Source organism: Bufo bufo, chromosome 2, assembly GCF_905171765.1.
Source record: "Bufo bufo chromosome 2, aBufBuf1.1, whole genome shotgun sequence".
Lineage (NCBI taxonomy): Eukaryota > Metazoa > Chordata > Amphibia > Anura > Bufonidae > Bufo > Bufo bufo.
Genome location: NC_053390.1, coordinates 22,620,415 through 22,631,855, shown reverse-complemented (window position 1 = coordinate 22,631,855; position 11,441 = coordinate 22,620,415). Strand labels below are relative to the sequence as shown.

General features: G+C 42.9%; 1 long non-coding RNA gene across 2 annotated transcripts in view; it reads right to left on the bottom strand.

The window, feature by feature from the left end:
• Positions 1–3,974: 3,974 nt before the first annotated feature.
• The window catches only part of LOC120991190, a 16,636-nt gene continuing 9,169 nt past the window's right edge, over positions 3,975–11,441 (bottom strand). The window contains exons 3-4 of one of the 2 annotated variants that reach the window (XR_005776540.1): positions 4,413–4,534; positions 3,975–4,032 (exon numbers count right to left, since the gene is read on the bottom strand). This is a non-coding gene — a long non-coding RNA (uncharacterized LOC120991190). Of the gene's footprint in view, positions 4,033–4,412; positions 4,538–11,441 lie in introns of both variants that reach the window. The other variant, XR_005776539.1, reaches the window with a different exon arrangement.

The following is an 11,441-nucleotide window of genomic DNA, read 5'->3' as shown; positions in this document are numbered from 1 at the left end:
TATGGCTTCTCTCCTGTATGAATTCTCTCATGTGTAACAAGAGTTGATTTAAGTGCAAAACATTTACCACATTCTAAACATGAATATGGTTTCTCTCCTGTGTGAATTCTCTCATGTCTAACAAGTTTTGATTTCTTTGCAAAACATTTTCCACATACTGAACACGAATATGTCTTCTTTCCTTTGAAATATACCCTCTCTCCTGTATGACTTCTCTGATGACTAACAAGACCAGATTCTTTTGTAAAACATTTTCCACATTCTGAACATGAATATGGTTTTTCTCCTGTGTGAATTCTCTGATGACTAACAAGGTCTGATTTCTGTGTAAAACATTTCCCACATTCTGAGCATGGATACGGTTTCTCTCCAGTGTGACTTCTCAGATGTCTAAAAAGATCACATTTTTCTTTAAAACATTTCTCACATTCTGAACATGAATATGGCTTATCTCCTGTATGACTTTTCTCATGTCTAACAAGAATTGACTTCTGTGCAAAGCATTTTCCACATTCTGAACACGAATATGGCTTCTCTCCTATGTGAATTCTCCTCTCATGTCTAACAAGACTGAATTTAGCAATAAAACATTTTCCACATTCTGAACATGAGAATGGTGTTTCTCCTGTGTGAATTCTCTCATGTGTAACAAGACTTATTTTATATGAAAAACATTTACCACATTCTGAACACGAATATGGCTTCACTCCTGTGTGACTTCTCTCATGTATAACAAGATTTGATTTATCTGTAAAACATATCCCACACTCTGAGCATGAAAATGGCTTCACTCCTGTGTGACTTCTCTCATGTATAACAAGATTTGATTTATCTGTGAAGCACTTCCCACATTCTGAACATGAATATAAATTCTCTCTTGTGTGATTTTTCTCATGTCTAACAAGACTTGATTTGTCTGTGAAGCACTTGAAACATTCTGAACAGGCATGTGGCTTCTCTCCTGTATGAATTCTCTGATGAACAACAAAATATGATTTGCGCATAAAACATTTTCCACATTCTGAACATGAATATGGCTTTTCTCCTGTGTGAATTCTCTCATGTATAAGAAGATGTGATTTCTTTTGAAAACATTTCTCACATTCTGAACAGGAGTATGGCTTCTCTCCTTTAAGTCTTCTTCTCGTTGTAGAAAGACCTGAGGTTTTTGTGGATTCTTTGCCACACTGAAATCGATTCACCCCTTTCTGATTTCTACTTCTGGTAACAATGTGTGATTGATCAGGAGAAGGTTCCTCATGATTAAGGGAATTATACGATAGATCTGAACTGTGAAGTCCTGGATGTACATTAAGGGTAATGAGGTTTTTTCCTGAAGAAAGCTGTAGGATATCTTTATCTTTTGCTTTATAAGTTAGTGGTAAGATGAAGTTTCCCTCAGAATTGCTTCTGGAATTTTCTGTTAAGATAAAAATGAAATGTTTGATTTATTTTCAAACTACGGAGTAGATAAACTTATAACATTCCTATTAGACTGGAAGTGGCTGCTATATGATGGAGAAAAATGAATAACCCCGCCTCCCCTCTTTCAAGATGCACGCAGTACCCCCGCCCCCCTTTCAATAATTTTTAACATAAACTTAGCACAAAAATTTAAAAAACCTGACCCTGTCTGGCAATCTGCCAACACGTCAGTTCTTTTAGTCTCCACCCCACAATGCAATGGTTGGTCATGGCCAGTGTCATCATCATCAGTGTCAGTCCCTAGCATTGCCTGTGAGAACGCCATTTCCACCTGCACCACCTTGTGTGCCTGGAGAAAGCTTTCTTTACCGCCTCTCTGACATCCTGCCACATCAATGTGCAGACTCTGAATACACATGAATTCTCTTCTTGGGATCTGACTATGACATATCAATATTGTTTCTTCTGATTTGCTGAAGCTAACTGCATCGCATTATGGGCAATCCCACTGGCAATGGTCTTACTTGGGGATATGTGATCCTGCTGGCCTTTGATCTGTAAAATGGTAGATAGTATTTTGAGCATTTTGCAAGAATCAAATTGCAAAAGCTTCACATTTGCTCAGAAGCCAATTTTTTCATAAATTCTAAATAAATTATAATAGTTTATTTCCAGGAGGCCTCTGCATAGAAGAGTGTAGTCTATTATACAGCCTGAAAAATGCTAATAGGACACACATTTACCATTCATCAGGTGAATGGAGCCCTATTGATATATTTGATTTACAAGGCAAATGCAGGGTCCTAATGTGATGTTAAAGAGCCCACCCTGCATAGTCCACCATTACATGTCACTGCACATGACGGGTCTTACCCTGTGATATAGGAGGCTGGTACTCCTCCATTACATGTCACTGCACACACGTGTATACACTGCACATGACGGCTCTTACCTTGTGATATTAGAGGCTGGTGCTCCTCCATTACATGTCACTGCACACACATGTGTATACACTGCACATGACGGGTCTTACCTTGTGATATTAGAGGCTGGTGCTCCTCCATTACATGTCACTGCACACACGTGTATACACTGCACATGACGGCTCTTACCTTGTGATATAAGAGGCTGGTGCTCCTCCATTACATGTCACTGCACACACGTGTATACACTGCACATGACGGCTCTTACCTTGTGATATAAGAGGCTGGTGCTCCTCCATTACATGTCACTGCACACACGTGTATACACTGCCCATGACGGGTCTTACCTTGTGATATAAGAGGCTGGTGCTCCTCCATTACATGTCACTGCACACACGTGTATACACTGCACATGACGGGTCTTACCCTGTGATATAAGAGGCTGGTGCTCCTCCATTACATGTCACTGCACACACGTGTATACACTGCACATGACGGCTCTTACCTTGTGATATAAGAGGCAGGTGCTCCTCCATTACATGTCACCGCACACACGTGTATACACTGCACATGACGGGTCTTACCTTGTGATAGAAGAGGCTGGTGCTCCTCCATTACATGTCACTGCACACACGTGTATACACTGCACATGACGGCTCTTACCTTGTGGTATAAGAGGCTGGTGCTCCTCCATTACATGTCACTGCACACACGTGTATACACTGCACATGACGGCTCTTACCTTGTGATATAAGAGGCAGGTGCTCCTCCATTACATGTCACTGCACACACGTGTATACACTGCACATGACGGCTCTTACCTTGTGATATAAGAGGCTGGTGCTCCTCCATTACATGTCACTGCGCACACGTGTATACACTGCACATGACGGGTCTTACCTTGTGATATAAGAGGCTGGAGCTCCTCCATTACATGTCACTGCACACACGTGTATACACTGCCCATGACGGGTCTTACCTTGTGATATAAGAGGCTGGTGCTCCTCCATTACATGTCACTGCACACACGTGTATACACTGCACATGACGGCTCTTACCTTGTGATATAAGAGGCTGGTGCTCCTCCATTACATGTCACTGCACACACGTGTATACACTGCACATGACGGCTCTTACCTTGTGATATAAGAGGCTGGTGCTCCTCCATTACATGTCACTGCACACACATGTGTATACACTGCACATGACGGGTCTTACCTTGTGATATAAGAGGCTGGTGCTCCTCCATTACATGTCACTGCACACACGTGTATACACTGCACATGACGGCTCTTACCTTGTGATATAGGAGGCTGGTGCTCCTCCATCATGGCCTCCTTGTACAGATCCTTGTGTCCTTCTATATACTCCCACTCCTCTATGGAGAAATAGACAGTGACGTCCTGACACCTTATAGGAACCTGACAACACAATGACACCGTCATCACCCAGACCCCTCCAGTGCTGTTACTGGAGAATTTCCCAGCATTCCCAGCAGTGTCACCTCTCCAGTCAGCAGCTCCATCATCTTGTGTGTGAGCTCTAGGATCTTCTGCTCATGTATCAGGGGGTGAGGTTGAGGTTCTGTGATGTGGTGAGGGGTCCTGCTCCGCCCTCCTGACTCCTGGAGATGGATGATGGGAGTCACACAGTCCCCCGATGTCTTCTTCACTATTGTGTACTCCTGAAGATGGACAAAAAAAATCCTGTTAGCAGAATCCACCCTATTAATCCAAACATGTAGATGTTAGACTAGTGATAGAAATCCTGCCTCCAGGCCGCACTCCAGCATGATCATCTTGTTCCTGGTCCTTTTCTCCTGGTTACAACGTGCCTACTTACCTCCTCATGGCTCCTACAACATGACTATTGGTCACTGGTCACATGATCCATCACTCACCATATTGGTGGCTGATCTTCAGGTTCTCCGTCACTTGGAAGGTCTGGAGGCCGTTCTCCAGGACCCTGGACTCTTCCTATCACTTCCTATGATGAATTCTCCTCCCCGATGTCTGACTTGTTACAGAATACAATAAAGAGGAGAGAAATCTAGAAAAAGTTTACCTCTCCGCTCAGCAGGGAGATGATCTCCAAGGTGAGGTCTAATATTCTTCTGCTGATCTCCTTCCTGTCCATTCTTGGTGGATCATTCAGGAGAAGGGCCATATTGCTGGTTTTCTTCATCCCTCCTCCAAAAAAAAGGAATAAAGTTTAAAGAACCACTCCCATGTTTTTTTTTTTTGCAGACTTGCATTTCAAATGGATCTTAAACCTTCTATACTAATAAAGTTACATTTTTAGATGCTTAGTTTACACAGAAATTTACATCTTCATTTTCTGTTAATGCATCATGTGATTTAGATAGGACTAACTATTCTGTCCTTATACTTAGGTCTTCCCCAACAGGTCCATTTCTCCCTTTCCTGTGCAGCTGGAAACTACAAGCAGAGACTAAAGGAAGATCGTCATCTGCTGTATCCCCCTCAGCAGCTCTTCCTTTCTGCTTCCATTGTGGAAGTGCTCATAAGTACAGGAGGAGCGGGAAGCAGAGAATGCAGCGCTCCCTGGGCTCACTGTTCACCGCTTCCTGGTCCTCGCCCGCTCGTTATGCTGTGACTGCGCAGAGCATGAGGACATCTGTGCTCTGTGACTTCACGCTGTGCACATCAGGTCACAGCACAACGTGCAGCAGAAAGAAGAAAAGAGCTGGATCCTAGGAGTGGTGGTGGTGTCTGGAGCAGGGGAGGTAAGTTCTTTTTTTATTTTTTTTGCTCTGAGCATGGGGGTCTGAACTGAGGGGTCATTCACACTGTGGGTCTGATCTGATGTCTGAATGGGGGGGAGGGGCGGTGGATCATATTTACATTGGTGGTCTGATCTGAGGTCTGAATGGGGGGGGATATCTTATTTACATTGAGGGTCTGATCTGAGGTCAGATTGGAAGTCTTATTAATATTGGGGGTCTGATTGGGGTTCTGAGCGGAGGTCTGATTAACATTGGTAGTCTTATCTGAAAGATATTATTTTCTTATTCTCCTCTGCTAACACCTAGGTGCGTCTTATAGGATGAAAAAATACTGTATAGTGCTTGAAAAGAACTAAACTGTTATTCCTTATATTCTTATTATTATTTATTTAGCTTTCTTCAGTTTTCCGCAATAAATACAGCCCAAACCCATAGAAACAGAGGCCAGAATTCTGTGATTAATGCAGCCCGAACAGCTTAACATACACTGTCTCAATGGGGTTAAGGTCTGGACTCTGTGGTGGCCAATCCATGTGTGAAAATGATGTCTCATGTTCCCTGAACCACACAATTTGAGCCTGATGAATCCTGGCATTGTCATCTTGGAATATGCCTGTGCCATCAGGGAAGAAAAATGCATTGATGGAATAACCTGGTCATTCAGTATGTTCAGGTAGTCGGCTGACCTCATTCTTGGAGCACATTCTGTTCATGAACCTAGACCTGAGCAACTGCATCAACCCCAGATGATAGCACTGCCCCCACAGGCTGGTACAGTAGGCACTAGGCATGATGGGTGCATCACTTCATCTGCCTCTCTTCTTACCCTGATGCACCCATCACTCTAGAACAGGGTAAATCTGGACTCATCAGACCATATGACCTTCTTCCATTGCTCCAGAGTCCAATCTTTATGCTCCTTAGCAAATTGAAGCCTTTTTTTCTGGTTTGCCTTACTGACTAGTGGTTTTCTTACGGCTACACAGCTGTTCAGTCCCAATCCCTTGAGTTCCCTTCGCATTGTGCGTGTGGAAATGCTCTTACTTTCACTATTAAACATAGCCCTGAGTTCTACTGTTGTTTTTCTTCGATTTGATTTCACCAAACCTTTAAGTGATCGCCGATCACGATCATCCAGGATATTTTTCCCGCCACATTTTTTCCTCGAATACGATGGGTCCCCACTATCCCAATTTTAGCAGCTTCTGCAATCTCCTTAGATGTTTTCTCTGCTTGATGCATGCCAATGATTTGACCCTTCTCAGACAGACTAACATCTTTTCCACGACCACGAGATGTGTCTTTCGACATGGTTGTTTAAGAAATGAGAAGCAACTCATCGCACCAGTTGGGGTTAAATAACTTGTTGCCAGCTGAAAGATAATCGCCCCTGCAGTAATTATCCAATAGGAGGCTCAGAACTATTTGCTTTGTTAAATCCAGGTGGCGACTTTTCTTTTGGACAGGCAGTGTATAACCTCAGTTCAAACTGCTTTTGGAGCTGAGAGGTGTGCAATGTATTTCTGGAGTCAAATCGAATTTGTTGTTTTTAATAAATGTACGTTAAAAAAATAAAAAAATAAATATCCCATACAGCCCGAACCACTTAACGCATGTGTGCTGGTATTAACTACAATTCTACACTTGGTGCCAGTGTACACTGCACCTCTAGTATTATATTCATTATATTTGAAATAACACTCACCAACCACAGTATTATACAGATTACTATATACTTTTAACTTTAGCATTACATATTACCATTGTATATACTACAATTCAGACACATTTGGTGTCAGTATATACTACAGTTTTTGCATGACATTTAAAATAATACAAATTGATTATTTTTTGACTGCGCAATGATTACCATATACTGTGAACGGTGCCATTAGTCACTAGAATTCTATAGTCTGTACACTATGATTTACATAAACTTGGTGTCAGTATGCACTGCACCTCTAGTATTATATTTATTATATTAAAACTACACACATTAACCACAGTATTATGCATAGATTACTGTATACTTTAAACTGTCCCATTACAGGTTGAACTCTCTCTCTCTTACACACAAACTTTCAGCTCTTTTCAAGAACTATGTAGTTCCTTCCAGAAATGCACATCAAAGTGAAAAGATCCCCATCATGGTGGTCACAAAAGGTAACAACCGGACTCCACACCTATCTATTTGCCAAGGATGAAGCAGGAAGAAAGATCAGGCACCAGGGAGAATGAAGCATCTGTAAGGTACGTGTAGTGCACCAGGAAACGACAAAGGGCGGCAGGAAGTAGAGATACTCTTGGCGGCTAGAATCCACATTGCTTTCAAATGGCGATCTTCCTCACTTAGCTATCAGGCAGTTCTAGACAGGATTAATAGGATCCTCTTATACGAGCGGCTCACGGCCATCCGTATGGATGCATTTACTGCTTTTGAAAAGTTCTGGGGGCCCTGGCTGTCCCTCCATACTCCACAGACCTTTGCTATTGCATTTCTTTATAAACAGGGGTATATGTTAGAGAGAGGTATTCATCAGATGCTCTAACGGATTAGACTGTCTATATCTTTGGTTATGTCACCTAGTGGTGTTTCATATTCCTGTTTGACTGACATATGTACCACATTAGGAATATCACCCAATAATGTTGTTACCTATTTGTGTTTTACATTACATCTTTTATTCTGTACTGATACAAATTATTATATTAATCCTTCAATAAAAATTCCTTTGAAACATAAATCAATAAAACAGGAGGGTAACAAGGAAGCACTGAAAAACTATAAGGGAAATTTTTTTATTTAAAAAACAAATAAAAGCAGCCAAACTAAAGACTGAGAGATTCATTTCCAAAGAGAGCAAAACTAACCCTAAAATGTTCAATTATATAAATGGTAAAAAGCATAAATCTGAAGGTGTCGGCCCTCTACAGAGTAATGAGGCGGGAGTTGCAGATAGCGATGAGGAGAAAGCAAAGCTAGCATCCTAGCACTACACCTCCTTGTGCCATGTGGCATCCTAGAACTACGCCTCCTCGTGCCATGCGGCATCTAGGCACTACGCCTCCTCGTGCCATGCGACATCCTTACACTATGCCTTTTTGTGCCATGTGGCATTCTAGCACTACGCCTCCTCATGTCATGCAGCATCCTAGAACTACGCCTCCTCGTGACATGCAGCATCCTAACACTACACCTCCTCATGCCATGCAGCATTCTAGCACTACACCTCCTCGTGCCATGCAGCATCCTAGCACTATGCCTCCTCGTGCCATGCAGCATCCTAGTACTACACCTTCTCATGCCATGCAGCATCCTAGCACTACACCTCCTCGTGCCATGTAACATCCTAGCACTACACCTCCTCGTGCCATGAGGCAAGCTAGCATTATGCCTCCTCATTCCATGCGGAAACCTACCAATACGCCTCCTCGTGCCATGTGGCATCCTAACATAACACCTCCTCATGCTATGCAGCATCTTAGCACTACACCTCCTCTTGCATTGCAGCATCCTAGCACTATGCCTCCTCATACCATGCAGCATCCTAGCACTATGCTGCCTTCTGCCATGTAGCAATCTAGCACACCTCCTTGTGCCATGCAGCATCCTAGCACTACACCTCCTTGTGCCATGCAGCATCCTAGCACTACGCCTCCTTGTGTCATGCAGCATCCTAGCACTACTCCTCCTCGTGCCATGCAGCATCCTAGCACTACGCCTTCTCGTGCCATGCAGCATCCTAGAACTAAGCCTCCTCGTGCCATGCAACATCCTAGCACTACACCTTATTGTGCCATGCAGCATCCTAGCACTACACCTCCTCGTACCATGCAGCATTCTAGCACTACACCTCCTCGTGCCATGTGGCATCCGAGTAATTACGCCTCCTCGTGCCATGCAGCATCCTAGCACTACGCCTACTCGTGCCATGAGGCAAGCTAGCACTACGCCTCCTCATTCCATGCAGCATCCTAGCAATACGCCACCTCATATTGTGTGGCAGCCTAACACTACACCTCCTTGTGCTATACAGCATCCTAGCACTACACCTCCTCTTGCATTGCAGCATCCTAGCACTATGCCTCCTTATACCATGCAGCATCCTAGCACTATGCTGCCTCCTGCCATGCAGCAATCTAGCACAACACCTCCTCGTGCTATGCAGCATCCTAGCACTATGTGGCCTCCTGCCATGCAGCATCCTAGCACTACTCCTCCTCGTGCCATGCAGCATCCTAGCACTACTCCTCCTCGTGCCATGCAGCATCCTAGCACTACGCCTTCTCATGTCATGCAGCATCCTAGCACTACGCCTCTTCGTGCCAGTATGTGCCCTCACACTGTTACATTGCTTTAGTTTGTGTAATTATCTTTAATGCCATTTACACAGATAGTCCAACAGTTTGCCTTCTCCAGATAGGTCATCAATATCTGTAGGACTCCAGAAAATCTGATATTGATTACCTATACAAAGTGGGCAGCCAATAGCAGGCCGCGACGTGAACGAGCCTTCCTAGAATCACCCACAATGTTAGGGAGGCTCATTGCTCAATGTTAGGGAGGCTGCGATAATTTTAGGGTGCCTGAAAATTATTGCAGTGAAATCTGCCCTCTAAAACCCATATGGTGCTCCTTCCCTTCTGAGCCCTGCTGTGTGCCCATGTAGAGGTTTACGATCATCACATATGGGGTGTTTATGTAAACTGCAGAATCAGGGTTTTACATATTGAGATTTGTTTGGTTGCTACCCCTTTCTGTGTTACAGAGGGGGTGAAAATAGTAAATCTTCAAAAAATAATTGAAATTTTTAAATTTCACTTTAATTCCTATGAAACACTGTCCTTGTAGCTGGCCAGCTAAGACCTGTCCTAGGTTTCTAGTATAGCTTATATGTGTATACAGCTAAGTCTGCCAATAGCCTTAATACAGTTCCTATGTTTATGTGTTAAAGACAAAAGCAGAGTTATTTACTGTGACATCATGTTTTGGATGTCATATAACAGTTATATTTTGTGTTCACAGAAGCAGAAAAAGATAATATGCCTTTAAGATTCATTTTATAATGTAAGGTAAGCTCAGTGACACAGCAGAAACAACAGAAAGCATAGTGTTAATTTGTTGTTGCTGGGCAGAAGTCTAGACCAATCACAGCCAGCTTCTCACACAGCAAGAGTTTTCACCAATCATAGCCAGCCTCACACACAGCCTGTCTGGGAATTCCCCTAGCTGGAATCATTACTCACCGGAGAGAGGAGCTGAACAGACACACAGTTCCAGTCAGAGTCTAGTTTTATGGGAACAAGAGGCCAAAATAGGTATTTAGAACAGGTATATAATGTTCATATTGTTAGTATTGTGATTAGAACTGTATACTGAACCAGTTATATGTGTGCTTACTTACAGTTTCACCAAATTGCAAGCATCCAATTGCAAACTACAAAGTTCACAATCCAAATTCAAATTCCATATTGCAATCCAAATTGCATACAAGCATACCAGATCATACTCAACCAATCTGCAAATAGTTACTGCTAACTGCATACTACAAATTGCAAATAAAAATTGCAAGCTACAAATTGCAAGCATACAAACCAGATTCCATACAAATTGCATAGAAACTGCGAACTGCTCATACCAGATCATAAGCAATTGCATACTGCAAACAAAGTTGAGCAAGCAGAACTATTAGTTAGACCTCAGATATACCTCTCAGAGAGATCATAAAGTGCTTAAATAACTTACAGAGAGAGTACAGATACTCAAGAGAGAAATATATCCACCATTTTATGTTGAATGACAAGATTGAACAGTTGAAACACCATCTTAAATCATACCGCCATTTTGTGATATCTTTTCAACATGTGGTATGTACATGGACTATCTGCTGCGGAGGCGGCAGTGTTATATATGAAGAAAAGTTGAAGTTAATAAAGAAGTTATTTGAAGCATTTGCTGTGCTCTTTAAACCTACTGTTTCCATAGAACGGCGCTAGAGGAATTACAGAGTAAGGTCTCATGCACACGACCTTGGCATCCGTGCGCGTTCAGCCTTTAATATAAATGCCTATTTTTGTCCGCAAAGCGCGGACAAGAATAGGACATGTTGTATTTTTTTAGCGGGGCCACGGAACGGAGCAACGGATGCGGACAGCACATGGAGTGCTGTCCGCATCTTTTGCGGCCCCATTGAAGTGAACGGGTCCGCTTTTCGAGCCACCAAAACAGCAGCTCGGATGTGGACCAAAACAACGGCCGTGTGCATGAGGCCTAATAGACAGTCTTATTAGACTAAAAAGTCAGATATCAAAATTCTTCTAATGCCACAGCGCAAAAGGCACTTCAT